The sequence below is a fragment of the Triturus cristatus genome, chromosome 8, assembly GCF_964204655.1.
Source record: "Triturus cristatus chromosome 8, aTriCri1.1, whole genome shotgun sequence".
Lineage (NCBI taxonomy): Eukaryota > Metazoa > Chordata > Amphibia > Caudata > Salamandridae > Triturus > Triturus cristatus.
Window position 1 is genome coordinate 786,456,088 of NC_140591.1, and position 13,968 is coordinate 786,470,055.

Genomic DNA, 13,968 nt, shown 5'->3' on the forward strand with positions numbered 1-13,968 from the left:
ATACAGTGTTAGGTTTCCGCCTTACACAAAGGGTTGCTATCTATACAGAGGAGGTCGGCAGGGTGACTCCCTTTTCGTCCCAGGGCCTGAAGGAATTTGCTTGATACTCCCTACAGCAGATGTGACCTTGGGCCTCGGCCGTAAATACAACTAATCTGTCTCTGGGCTGGTACAAACTAAATCATGAAGATGGTAGGCAAAGGAAACCACGTGATCTGACACATGGTCTATCGCAAACCAAGATGGCTACAGTATGGTTTTCGGCCCTTTTTGTCGTGTAGGAAGAAGCGAAATAAAACGCTTCTTCTAGAACATATCAATAGGCGTTTATGTGATAAGAATACCTTCATAGATACATTGTGCTAACTTTACATGGCGCGAATAAACAGAACGAATGATTTTTATCCTTCATTGTAACTCTGTCTAGTAGGCTATCCCAACCACCATTATGTTTTGTTGTCAAAAATGTGAGCATATTATTGTTGGTCGGTAAGTTCTGTACTGTACTTCATTCTACTACTCCTCTAACAGTCTCTGAAAGGCGATTGACTGTCTCATTTTCTTTTTTTGCAAATGCTGCTGCCCTGCCAGTTTCTACTACTACTACTATACTACCACCACCACCACCCCAATCATGGCATGTATGGAAAAGGAAACCATCTTCACCATGCAGCCATTGCTGTGCCACAGTTGGACATAAACATCAAGCACCGGTAAGAGAGAAGTTTGGGGGAGGCAGAATTAATAATGGACATGTTGTCAATGATTTCATTTTCACACACCAGTCCAGATAAAGAATGCATAGACTAAAGGACAGACTGAAAGTACTAGAAGGACAAGTCAATGAGTGAGGTGTGTCGCATCTATCTGTTTTTGTCTTATACAGTCAGCCAATTATTTAAATCAAACACAGGCTATGGGCGGCCATGCACCAGCAAGGAAACAGTGTGATGTAAAACAGTTACCCAACCTACAAAACATTAACAACATTGCATGTAACATAGAAAAATATATTTAATTCACCCTAACAAAAATAAACTAAACCCACAAAAGCTGACCCACCCCCCTCTCTAACCCCAACCAATGTCCATAGGAGAAAAAGTCTGTAACGCCCAAACAAGTTCCCACCCACCTACCCACCCACCCAAACAAGAATTAAAAAAGGGGCAGAACAAGATGACAGGGACTAAGGTGTGGGGCGGGACTCAAGGAAGACACGCATCTGGCCCTCTAAACGAGCAACGCGGCGTCTGAGTGCGCGGCAGTTGCAGCCACAGTGGGGGGGGCACCGGAGATGGCACTACGGTGGCAGCGGGCAGCCGCCAGACGGTGGCGCCGTACCGCTGGAGGGCGGTGGCTGGGGCCTGGGGCACTGGAGGAGGCTTGAAGAATTGCTGCCACAGTCTCCTCCTCCTCCTCGGCTAAGACCACCAGCCGCCGGTATTCCCACTGGATTGCCTCCAGCTTCCGGCGCCGTGCCTTGGCGGCCAACTCCTTACGATTTAGTTTCGGAGTAGCTGTGTATCAAAAAGAAAAAAACAAGACAATTGTAAAATGTACTCTTAGAAAAACAGTAAGAAAAGTTAATTATTTATACACATAGTGGCATGGTAGAGTAGCACTGTCTATAAAGCACACTAGTACATAACATTTTAAATCTCGCCCATCCTTCTTCCTTCCACCCGTCTTTCACTTTTTAGTTGAACAGTGAGTGCACCAGGTGCTCATCTCCATAAAACTTTCAAAGCGGAGTTGAAATAGCGGGCAGTGTAGGCCCAGCGTCACTGACACAATATACCCCTGTGAGGGATCCTGGTACCCGGGCAGTTTTGACCAGACACCCTATGCATTGAGTCCAGGAGGGGAAGGGAGTGGCTTTGATCAATAGATTTTCTCCACTTTCTGATATTGAGGAAATCGATTGACAGCCAGCCCCAGTACAAGTCTTTAGCCCTAGAACCCCTACTCTTGGCGAGACTGAAGTATGTAAATTGATTAGTTGGAATATTGCAGGGGCAAGATCCAACAGGGGAGATGTAGACTGGATCGATTTCATCAGCGCCCATGACATCATAGCGTGCCAGGAAACTTAGGATACTTCTCCTAACTTCTGGCTAGATGGTTTTACTACCTTTGCTATCCCAGCTGTCCCTAGTAAGTCTGGTAGGGCTAAGGGTGGCCTTATGTCCCTCTTTTCCCTGAACCTGAAAGGTACATTTAGGCAGGTTCGAAGTGGCTCATTAAACCTTTTAATTGTAGAATGGGCCGTTTCACCGAATTGTAACGTTTTTATAATTAATTTTTACAATTCTTGGGATAGAGATACGGAAACAGGTCACCTAGATTGCCTGGACATTTTTCTCTCTACGCTTAGTCAAAACAATTACAAGAATTATGAGCTGGTTTTATTAGGCGATTTTAATGTTCACCCATGTAGTGATCTGTGTGTGGTAGGAGATCAGGAGGACATCATGGCCTTACAGACATCCCACTTCGAGCACTCCAAGGGGGGAGAAGCCCTTGAGGAGTTGCTCGCTAATCATAATTTGTATGAAGCCGATATTTTGGAGAAAGGCACAAGAACTGTCACTTACAAAGGATCAAACCCTGGTTCCATACTTGATTATATTTTTCTGAGCGCAGGCTTTCTATCGAGAGTAGTGTCTTATGGGGCTATAGTATCAATCCACAGTGACCACAATCCCGTTTTGCTTGTGGTCATGTGGGGTGAACGGCTGGGTGTCAAGTTTCATCGTAGCATTCCGGGACCAGCCCTATGCCCTGTAGACCAAGGGAGAAGGCTTAAATGGGCGAATGTGGTGCCCGGAAATTGTATGCAGGAATTTCTCCCTAAAATAGAGTGGCTTATACGGATTTGTCAGGAGGAGGGTGCCCCAGCACATGAAGTCATGGGGGCGTTTGAAGGTATTTGTGCGCAAGTTTCCGATGCTCTAACGGTTAAATGCACCCGGGGGGGTGGAAAAACAGCATAGGTGGTTTGATATAAAGTGTTCCAAAGCCCATAGGGCATTAATGACTGCTCTGAAAAGAAACCCGAGAGTTAGGACCGAGATCGCTAAAGCAAGAAAGGTATATAAGGCCACCATTATGGGGAGAAAGCAAGCTATAAAGCAGACGGCGTGGGAGAAACTAGTGTCAAGCGACGTTTTGCGCGATAGCTCTCAGTTTTGGGCCACTGTGAATCAATCCTTTTTTTCCGATGAGGATAATAAAGTAATGGATTGTGTTATCCCGGATGAAAAATGGCTTAACCACCTTAGAAAAGTATATGGTGCTAGCAATTTGGGCACCCTCAATGATGGGTGGGAGCCCTTAGAGTGTGCTCCGTTAGTTTTTACCCCAGCTGAGGTGGAGAGGGCAATTTTGGAGACATCCAAAAATAAAGCCCCTGGGCCGGATGGGGTCCCAGGTGACCTGTACATGCACTCCCCAAAACTCTGGGCAGGGGTTTTGAGCCATGTTTTCACAGCTGATAACAGTAACATCTTTCCTAGTAGCTGGGTCACATCAGTCATCGTGCCAATTTTTAAGAAGGGCCAGCGCGATGACCCGGGGTGCTATAGGCCTATTTCCCTCCTAGACTCTGCTATTAAGATCTTAGGCAGAGTCTTACTCCATCAACTCAGAGGAAATATCGAGAGGAGGGGAGGTCTGTCAAATGTACAATATGGCTTCAGGGAAAAGAGGGGCACTGTGGACCAGTGCTTAAACCTCCACATGTTAATATCTAAATACACAGTTGCCAAGGAGGGGTCCTTGTTCCTGGCGTTCATGGACCTCTCCTCGGCATTTGACTTAGTGAATAGGTCAAAATTGTGGGCTGCCCTATTAGCAATAGGGGTTGATAAGTCACTTGTGAACTTCATGGCATCACTCCACCAGGAACTTTTTGCAAAAGTAAGGGTTACAAAAGGGGGAAGATGCACCAGTCATTTTAAATCGGAGAGAGGAGTGCGGCAAGGCTGCATCTTGGCTCCCCTCCTTTTTACCATCTATATAAACGGCCTTGGCAAACATCTCGAGGCCGCGGAGGGGGACGTGCCACGTGTAGGAGAGATAAGAATACCTGCTCTCCTATACGCGGACGATGCAGTCCTGTTAGCACGTACCGGGGTGGCCCTTCAGCGCTTGTTGGATTCATTTGGGGCATTTATGGACCAGCTAGACCTGAAAATTAATGCCAATAAGTCCCATACTATGGTGGCGACTAACCACAGTAAGAAGGGCAAAAATATTTCCTTTTTTTGCAAGGGCGAAGCAGTGTCCAGGGTTGTATCTGTTCCCTACCTGGGGGTAACATTCGATGAGAGGGGTACCCGGGGACCCCAGATTAAGATAAAGAATCTTTCAATGGCGAGAGCTACATCGGCCCTTCTGGGGTTTGCAAATAGGCTGGGGGCAAGGCCCATGGAGGCCCTTTTAAAAATATATAATGCTAAGTGCATCTCCGTAGCTTTATATGGATCGTCATTATGGGGGTATGCTACCCAGGAAACCTTACAACAAGTGGAAAATAAGTTTTTAAGAAATCTTCTCTCTGTTCCCCAGTCTACCCCTACCTTCTCGATTGACGAGGAAGTGGGTCTAGACTATGTAACAGATAAGCTTAGATTGGCACCCTTAACATGTTGGCTGAAGACATGGCTAAACAATGAATTATCCCTTAATCATGCCATCCTGCAGGATGTTATGTCTCTCGATCACATGAATAAAATTCCGTGGTTGGAGTACGTGAGACATACTTTTGCCCAGCTGGGACTCCCCAATTTATTTAATTTGCCGTCTTCTATTAGGAAAGAGGATATTAACTGGATTAAAATACACTTTATGGGAAAGGCGAGATTGGCTCGCGAGGAACACGAACTGACAAAAACAACAGTCAGATCACACTATATGTTGTTATCTTCCCCGTCCATAGAGCCCTATCTTACTTTTGTAACAAAGCCCTTCCACAGACATTTGTTAATTAAATTCAGATTTAATTTAATCCCATATATCCTAGGCTGCTTTCAGTCTTGGAGCAATCCGGAAAGGGGCCCGCCATGTAAATGTGACGATTTTTCCACTCAGGATACTATGCATTTTATGATGTTTTGCTGTTTATATAGGGTTGCCAGGAACAAATACTTGTTACCTATTTTAAAAGAAGCTGGGATTGTCCAGGTTAGGCCAGCCCTAGTTTATCTGCAGTCTCTTGGCAGTATCCGCACTACATTGTCTGTGGCTAGTTTTCTGGTAGCAGCGCACAGAATTAAAAAAGGGCTCTGCCCGCTATGGAGATGGTATGATCTGGGAAAACTGTGAAGTGTGACCATATAATTTTGTTTTGTCTGGCACTCCCTACTTGCATCTTTGTATTTGTATCTTTGTATATGATGATTGTGCCTCGACCTGTTAAATCAAGAGCTATGTATTTTTTAAACTGTACATATTGTTGTTTTATGGCTTTTATGATTTTAAAAATCGAATAAAGCGTATTTTGATCATGATGATGACTGACAAGATGTCTGACACTGGGCTCTGTTGTGGGTAGCACAAGGCCCTGCTGGTAACTGGGCAACAACAAACACCAGGACTTCACAGTCAGCCATCTTGCCATTGCTGTCACACACCCTCACAGGGAAGCAGAGTCAAGAGGGAGGAAGTATGGGCATGCACGGAAGGGGGGTGTAGCCAAGAGCATGATGGGAGTTGCAGTCACAGACAATCCACACCCACCCACATGGCCCAGCAAGCTCACACTGAACCATGCTCGCCCCACAGGGAGTGGGAAGGGACTGTCAAGATGTCTGACACTGGGCCTGAAAAATGATGTGGCTGACAATCACACATATGCACTGTCCAAAGAATACCCGGTCGCAAGAAGAAGAGGGGTCGTCCGAAGAAGGACATGTGAGAGGCAGATGTCCCAGCACATCCCCCAGGGCCTCTAAACCTGTTCTGGACAATGTTCTTTGTGCGCAATCCGTTCACCATGTTCAATCGCACACAACCCACCCACATGACATGGAGGGTTCATGTTGGTCCAATGTAGCAGATGACTGTGGACTTTACTCTGGACATTTCATCGACCAGCACTTCCAACTCTAATGTGAACTGTGGATTCAAAACCCAATGTAGAGCACCCACCATCCTGTTCACTTTCCCCACACATGTTCGAAAATAAACTCACCAGTACACCATACTTGCCTCTGTTGTGATTCCAACTTGTCATGTGTCATGGAGATGTCGATCTGCTAAACAACACAGTGCATGCCAAATACTAAAACAATGTGACCAACGTTAGGTGAGTCATGGTGAGGTGACAAATGTGAGGGAGACACACCACTATGGCAACACAACACATACTCACCATGGCCATGTTACTCATCCCACGCAATGATGTTGACCTGAAACACATAGATATGCACATACAGAACACCTATCCACAGTCAGTGGTAACAAGTCCACAGGTGAGGTAAGCAAATGTCACTCAGATGTGAGAAGACAGACAATGCACCTAACAAAGCATAGTACAGGTTCATTACACATCAGCAACATATTTATTCTAAACTAGTTGCAAGTCAATTGTACGTTACGGTGGACACACGGTCACAGAGTGTCTGAGAATTGAAGTCCAGTGGTGTGTGGCACATCACTTGATGGCAATTGACTACTCCCACACTGGTGTTGGATTCTGGGTGTCGGGGGTCAGTTTTGACCAAAGAACAGGCAAATTACCTTGGGAAGGACAGACACAAGACACAGTCAAAAGCACAGCAGAACAGGAGAGAAATGCAATACACATGCACAAAACATGTCACAAGAAAACTACACAGAAACAAGTTAGCAGTACTACCCTATTGTGGAGTACAGACCACCTGAATGGACACATCACTGCACGCATCCAGTCAAGTGTCACACAGACACACTCAGACAGCAACAGAGCAGCCACAACACATTCCAGGCTAACTCCATACATTGACATAACAGCCCTGGAAACTCACATTCAAGTTTTTGATGAGCTGTGAGCAGACGTCACCCTCATCGGTATCATCACTGGCATCGTGGCCCAGGCCGGGATCCTCCACAGGTGGTGGAGGTTGGTCATCGTCATCCTGGATGAGAGGCACCTTCTTCCGCACTGCTATGTTGTGTAGCATGCAGCATACAAGGATCATTTTGCACACCATTGCAGGCTCATATGGGAGGGCCCCTCCGGTCTTGTCCAGGCAGTGAAAGCGGCTTTTCAGGAGGCCAAATGTCTGCTCAATCACCCTCCTGCTCCGACCATATGCCTCATTGTAGCGCATCTCGGCTGGTGTCACAGGGTTCCTGAGGGGTGTCAGCAACTACGGCATGTTGGGGTATCCGGAGTCACCAACACACAAAAAAATGAACATGTTGCTGAGTTTTGTAGGAGTACAGAATACAAAATTGCCAAACACACACAATGATAAACAGTATACACCGACAAGCCAGGCATGCTGATCTGACATCCGTGACATCAGCGTTGCAATGCGACTACTCCTCCTTATGTAGGCATCGTGTGCAGAACCAGGGAACCGTGCTCACACATGTGTGATACACATGTCTGCAAGACATACCGCCAGAGCATTGATCGAGTGGAAATGTTTCCTGTTCCGGAATGCCTGCTCATATGCCTGTGGTGGTATGAGGCCACATGTGTACCATCAATAGATCCGATGAAGTTTGGCATCCTCCCCAGTGTATAAAAGGCATCCTTTATTTCAGGGAGTTCAGCTGGGCTAGGGAACTTGATGTACAGGTCAAGGAACTGCAACATCCCCTCCAAGACATCGTGTAGCACACGACTAAACATAGTTTGCGACATCCCACCTGCTGTAGCCACAGTGTACTGGAAGGTACCAGTAGCAAAGAAGTGCAGGGCTGCCATCACCTTCACCTCTGGGGTCAGTGCTGTAGGGTATGTCCGACCAGGTAGCAGATGTGGCGCCAACTGCTCTGCCAACTCCTCAATCAGTGGCCTGGTGAAGCGGTAGCGTCGGATGCAGTCACGTTCCTGCATGGTTTCAAGGTCTGGGAATGGTCGTTGGACAGCTGGTGCCCTGCAGAACAGAGATGAACAAAGGAAGATTGTCGGTTAATCCACCCATGTGGCCATGACCAGGTTCAATATCACATGATACATCATGACATTACACAATGTACTGAGGTGTGTGCTGTTGGGCATGGACAAATATGTCACCTACATGACCATCACCTCACATCTCAATTCCACATGGCCACATAAGTCCCAATTAGTGCAATGGACAATCATTGGGCTGTGTCACCCGACCTATGTACTGCTGTGACGTTACAAACACACACCACAGTGACAAGTGAGGCCTGATGTCTCCCAGGCATCACAGATCTTTGCCATGCAGATAACCAGGGTCCCTGTATTGCCACATCGATACTGGCATGGACATGGCATATCACGTACACGCCACAAGGCAAGCGTGAGTCCCACAGGTAGTGGCCACTGTTGTCCCTGCAGGCCCTACACACATACCATCAAGGTTGCCGCATATACCACATGGATGTGGAGACTGTCTCCCATTGGGCACATTTGATCATCCACATGTGAGACACAACATGCACACAGACTGTTGGTGCACATCTGATTTGTGGCTGCAGTTCTCACTGTAACGTACATGCCATCACTCCCAGGACTCAGGGTGTAAGTGACATGTCCTAAACATATCCAACCTGCAACTGTGTCTGTGACTCATGCCCAGTACTGTACAGTTGCACATCACAGTGGTAATGTGCACAACACACAAAGGATTTTGCCCCCATGTACACGTGCACAGCCTGGGAGTGGCTGCACAAAAGTGCCACCCAACAAACCATATATGGCCCCCCAAACACCCAGGAAATGCAGCCTTACATGCCATGGGATACTGTGTGGCCAATGCTGTAGTGTGGTAGGTGTGCACATGTGTCTCTGGCAAGTAATTGTGTGTTGAAGCAATCAAATAGTCACACCAATGAGGTCCGACGCGGGTGACAATGTGTACGCATTGCACAGTTCATGACCGAGCCGTGCGTACGCTTTGTCATTGACTACAATGAGGTCCGACGAGGGTGACAATGCGTACGCATTGCACGGTTCATGACCGAGCCGTGCGTACGCTTTGTAATTGACTGCAATGAGGTCCGTCGCGGGTGACAATGCGTACGCATTGCACGGTTCATGACCGAGCCATGCGTACGCTTTGTCATTGACTGCAATGAGGTCAGACGTGGGTGACTATCATGCATGCGCATCGGGCAGGCATGGCCAGAGACAGGCATATGCCTTGGCCATTGAATCGTATGGAGACGGGTGCATGTGTATTTTCAAAATACGCGTTGTACAGTCAGTTGACCGAGCCAGGCACAACCATTGGCTCTGGACTGTCATGGAGACAGATGCGGATTCAAAACTTGTACGAGTTGTGTGCTGGAAATTCAGTTGGATGGCTACAACAATGTTGCAATTCCTAGGGTTTTAGGAAGGTGAAGATTTGAACGATGCAGAAGACGTGTACGAGTTGTACATTTCCATCGATTGGCCAGATTCATTGAATGCAACTGTGTTGGACCTATCAATGGGGACACATGGCACAGAGTCTACCTCTGCAGCACAGATATAAGGGTGGATGGCCCCCAGGAAGCTCACTTGCCTAAACTACATGCTACTGGACCACATCCCTGCTACCACTGCTGCTATCTCTGCATTCTCTGGCTCCTGCAATGGCACGTACTCTGGAGAGGGCCCGAGCCTTCACTGAGGAGGAGAACCAGGCCCTGCTGGACGGGCTCCTTCCACAGTACAGAAAACTCTATGGGGAACCAGGGGAGCAGGTGAGTGTGCAGTCCACTGCCTTCCTAATTATGCATGTTGTCTGACTAGCAGTACTAGCAGTGTGTACACCAGTGGCAAGCATTCTCACTGAGTACTTTCATCCCCCATAGTGTGTAAGTACATGTAATGAACAGGTGTTCTGCTGCTAAAGTGCATTTATGCAAGCTTAAAATTCCCAGGCATTGTTAACATGTCAGACATGCAGGTTATTTGTCCTTTTACATGGTTGCACAACATGTGTAACTCATTTTCCTTTGTGATGATGACATGTATACCCAAATGTGTGCAGTACAAATATGGGGCATGTGTGTTAATGTACTTTTAACTTTGTCATCCTCACAGGTTGATGCCCACCAGAAGCAGGAGATATGGCTGACCATCGCCTGGGCAATTCATTCGGTGGGGGTCTACAAGCGCCGGATCCGCAACTGCCAGAAGAGGTGGTAGGGCCTTTGGGGCTCGACACGGAGGATCGCAAGAGTCCAGCTGAAGCTGTCACCTCCTTGCAGGAGGGGCGGACACCGGACCCTGACACCCCCACATGCTCCAGATCCTGGCAGTAGTCTTCCCGGAACTGTATAGGCAGCTGGAGGCCAGACAGCAACAAAGGGGGAACAACCTTTACAACGCAACTTTTACAACGCACTACACTTACAACGCATTTTTTACAACGCAAAATCCATTACAACGCATTCCATTACATAGCATGACACTACAACACATTTTTAAAAACTACCTTTACAACGCATTCCATTACAACGCATACTACCTTTACAACGCATACCATTACAACGCATAATATTACACTACACTATCCAACACTTACCCTACTGTTGCACCCCCTGGAGTTAGAATAGTAATTTTTACCCCTATACTATCCAACACTTACCCTACTGTTGCACCCCCTGGAGTTAGAATAGTAATTTTTACCCCTATACTATCCAACACTTACCCTACTGTTGCACCCCCTGGAGTTAGAATAGTAATTTTTACCTCTATACTATCCAACACTTACCCTACTGTTGCACTCCCTGGAGTTAGAATAGTAATTTTTACCCCTATACTATCCAACACTTACCCTACTGTTGCACCCCCTGGAGTTAGAATAGTAATTTTTACCCCTATCCTATCCAACACTTACCCTACTGTTGCACCCCCTGGAGTTAGAATAGCAATTTTTACTCCTATACTATCCAACACTTACCCTACTGTTGCACCCCCTGGAGTTAGAATAGTAATTTTTACCCCTATACTATCCAACACTTACCCTACTGTTGCACCCCCTGGAGTTAGAATAGTACTTTTTACCCCTATACTATCCAACACTTACCCTACTGTTGCACCCCCTGGAGTTAGAATAGTAATTTTTACCCCTATACTATCCAACACTTACCCTACTGTTGCACCCCCTGGAGTTAGAATAGTAATTTTTACCCCTATACTATCCAACACTTACCCTACTGTTGCACCCCCTGGAGTTAGAATAGTAATTTTTACCCCTATACTATCCAACACTTACCCTACTGTTGCACCCCCTGGAGTTAGAATAGTACTTTTTACCCCTATACTATCCAACACTTACCCTAATGTTGCACCCCCTGGAGTTAGAATAGTAATTTTTACCCCTATACTATCCAACACTTACCCTACTGTTGCACCCCCTGGAGTTAGAATAGTAATTTTTACCCCTATACTATCCAACACTTACCCTACTGTTGCACCCCCTGGAGTTAGAATAGTAATTTTTACCCCTATACTATCCAACACATACCCTACTGTTGCAACCCCTGGAGTTAGAAAAGTAATTTTTACCCCTATACTATCTAATACTTACCTTAAATGCAATTTAATATTATGCGTTGTAATGGTATGCGTTGTAAAGGTAGTATGCGTTGTAATGGAATGCGTTGTAAAGGTAGTTTTTAAAAATGCGTTGTAGTGTCATGCTATGTAATGGAATGCGTTGTAATGGATCTTGCGTTGTAAAAAATGCGTTGTAAGTGCATGCGTTGTAAAAGTGTGCGTTGTAACGACATACATCCGCAACAAAGAGGGGGTAAGTCCATGCCTAATCTGTGTACTATGTCTGACATGCTAATTGCAGTCTTTTGGCCTGGTCACACTTCCACATTACGTAGGTCTTGTAGTCCAATACTCAGGTCCCTCAATTGTGTGATGCACCCTCCTCATCTGTTCCACAGGTGTGGCCCCTACAGTCTGTCGCTTGTGTCACTAGGGCACTGTGTCCCTGCAGTCAGCTATGCTTCAGCTTACGGACAGCATCTGTTCCTGTGACTCTGTTGTGTGTTTCATGGGTGGGTCAATTGTTTACCCAATGCCTGGGATCTGACATCTGATCTGTGTGTGCCCTTGATATGTGTTCCAATTGGTGGTCTGACTCGCCAGATGTGGCTGGGGTATTTCAAACAAACCCATGCAGCAGGGGACTCCAAATTGTGGGCCTCAGGAGTATGTATATAAAGTATGTCACACTTGCTTAGCCACATGACTACTGTCCAGGGCCAAACACTGTTTCACGTAGACCTCGGCAGTCATGCCTACTCAAGGGCATTTAGAAACACTCTGTAATCCCACTCCTGTGTATCAACTTACAGGTTGTGCTTAGTGACATGTGCCTTCAGGTGTCTACCTCTGTGTCATTATGATGTGGCTTCCTGTTACGTACAACTGGGGTGTCCATGATTTTGAGGGTCAGCAGAACATCTGAGATGTGACTGTGAGAGACAAGACCTGTGTGACATATAGGTGTGTGATCATCTGACAGCGCACAATGGTGTATGCAACTGTGTACTTCAGGCAGCTGGGTTACGTGCACGGCAGACTGTGATGTGCTAATGTACAGGAAGTTGAGTTCGCAGAGACTCATATGTCTGATTTGCATGATGTGGGGTCTTCTGGGTCCTGGATATGTTGTTTCCAGGGGATGGGCAAGTGCACTTGTCATCTGCAGAGTTTGCTTTGACCCTGAGCTATGATTGTGACGCAGTGCATACTGTTGTTGTCTGGATGCCCTGTTCTTGTGACAGGAGACAGTGTTGACTCACTTTCCAGGCATGCCAGTGCCATGGTATTTAACTTGCTATGAGTGATCCTGCATTGTGTTCAAGTGTGCACCATGCACCCCAGAGTGGCATTGACTATCAGGACATGAGAACATCATAGTGTGTGTTGCTGGCATGCATCACAAGCATGTGAGATGAGTCTCTGCCCATCCCTTTATCCGGACACCTGTACTGAGTCAGTGGCAAGAGATATGCTGTGTGTATTATAGTGACATACTCTTACATGTTCATTTGCATGTCCAACAAATGTGTGGGTGGTGCATGTCGGCACATTGGGGTATTAGCATCCAACATGCAACAGACATATGGGTGCAAGTCAAGGAAGGGATATGTTTGCCATGGTTGATGTTGAGAATGACAATTGGCTTATTCTAAACAGTGTTGGTACTTTGAGCAGTGTTCAGCTGATGATGCCAGGCCTTGACCTGTGATGTGATGTACTCACTGTGGTGTGTACAGTTAGTGCAGGTGACTGATCTTGTTCTCTTTCTTCCTATTTCTATCCAGATACATCCATGGCCACAGGAGGGGACAGCGCCACGGACCAGGAGGAGCCACAGAGCCTGACTGGGACAGAAGGAGTGGTGAGTGGAGCCACACCAAAAAGTTGTCAGCACCATCCACCCCAGCTGAGGGCCACAGAAGCTTTGAGGATGACATCCTTGTGGACGCGGGTGTAAGCAGCCACCAAACCCCAGCTAGTGAGGCTGTCCCTGCCACCGCCCCCACCACCACCATCACCACCCTCCCATCGGCTCCCATCCCAGAGCTCCGTGGAGGCTACCGTGTTCGGGAGCATGTCTCCTTTGTGCCAGGCACCGCACCCCCTGCCCCTGTGTCCTCTGCTGCCCAGAGTGAGGAGTCTGTGGACTTACTTAGACAGATCCATGTAGGGCAGACATCGATGCTGAGTGTCCTCCATGCACACACCAGTCTGTTGACGCAACTGGTGTCGTTCGTGGAGGGCATTTCATTGGGCATGTCTGCCCTACAAAGGACCAATCAGTCCGT